The sequence below is a fragment of the Sesamum indicum genome, linkage group LG7 (assembly GCF_026168435.1).
Source record: "Sesamum indicum cultivar Baizhima isolate 11 linkage group LG7, ASM2616843v1, whole genome shotgun sequence".
Classification (NCBI taxonomy): Eukaryota; Viridiplantae; Streptophyta; class Magnoliopsida; order Lamiales; family Pedaliaceae; genus Sesamum; species Sesamum indicum.
In genome coordinates this window covers 3548837-3550246 of record NC_142663.1, presented here as the reverse complement: position 1 = coordinate 3550246, position 1410 = coordinate 3548837, and the positions used below count along the sequence as shown (strand labels likewise).

The 1410-nt window shown below is 39.8% G+C and overlaps 1 pseudogene; it reads right to left on the bottom strand.

Annotated features, from left to right (window-relative positions):
* Positions 1-237: 237 nt before the first annotated feature.
* LOC148787473 (secreted RxLR effector protein 161 pseudogene) lies at positions 238-930 on the bottom strand (annotated as a pseudogene).
* Positions 931-1410: the final 480 nt, after the last annotated feature.

Below are 1410 nucleotides of genomic sequence, written 5' to 3'. Positions count from 1 at the left end.
ACCGCCATCTAATGGGCTGTTGAACGGTTGTTAAAAGTGGTCTGTCGGCTTTGTTGTAATGTTTGAAAGAAATGCAAATATAAATGTAATAAGCACAACAAATGAAATGCCAATAGCAAATACAAATTTTATGGATTAAATAATATTATATAAAATCGAGTTACTATTAGAATAGATTACAAGTATGCCAATTGAATTGGCTTTCAGGTTACCTATTTTAGCAATTTCCCACTTGACCTAAAGCAAATCACCTATCGATCTCAAAACCATCTTATCTAGATGTCGAGCATGGACAATTTGCGACATCGGCTTAGTAAGTGGATCCGCTGTGTTTTGTGCTGAGCTGATTCAGTCCATCCTCACGTCACCTCTGCTAACCATCTCTCTAAGCAGATGGTAGCGTCTAAGAATATGTTTAGAACGGTGATGAGATGTCGGTTCTTTTGCTTGTGCTATTGCCCCATTCTTATCGCAGAAGATAACTACGGGCTCAACAATGCTAGGTACCATACCCAACTCTTGGATGTAGTTTTTAATCCAAATCGCTTCTGTAGCTGCTTCTAAAGCCGCTATGTATTCAATTTTCAGGATGGAATCCGCTTTGAATTCCTGCTTGGAACTTTTCCAAGCAACCACACTACTATTCAGCTTGAATACAAAACCTGATTGAGATTTGGCATCATCATCGTCCGATTCGAAGCAACCGTCGCTATAGCCTTCCAATATCAATTCTCCACTACCGTAAATCAAGAATACATCTTTAGTCCATTTCAGGTACTTAAGTATTGTCTTGATTGTGTTCCAGTGTGCCTCCCCGACTCATGCCTGATATCTGCTCCTCACACTCAAAGCATACGCGGCATCGAGCCTGGTTCATTGGATAACATACTAAATGCTTCCTACGGCTGAAGCATAGGGGATGTCCGACATCCTTTCAAGTTCCTCATCAGGCTTAGGAGACTGCTTCTTGGACATCTTAATCCCATGTCTTATGGGAAGAAATCCTCATTTTGAATTTTTCATCTTGAATCTCTTCAAGACTTTCTCAATATATGAGGATTGGGTCAACCGTAACATCCTTCTAGATCTATCCCTATAGATCTTGATGCCAAGGATGTAAGAGGCCTCATCCATATCCTTCATTGAAAATTGTGTGGACAACCATACTTTAATGTCACCAAACATCTTAACATCATTCCCAATAAGTAAGATGTCGTCTACATGAAGCACAAGGTATGCAACCGTACTCCTACTGGTCTTCTTTTATTCACAAGGACTGAATTCATTTTTTATGAAATCATAACCCCGTATAACTTCATCAAAATGTGTTCCAGCTTTAGGAAGCTTGTTTGAGGCCATAGATGGACCTTTTGAGATGACAGACCTTCTGTTCTTCTCCAATGGAAGTGA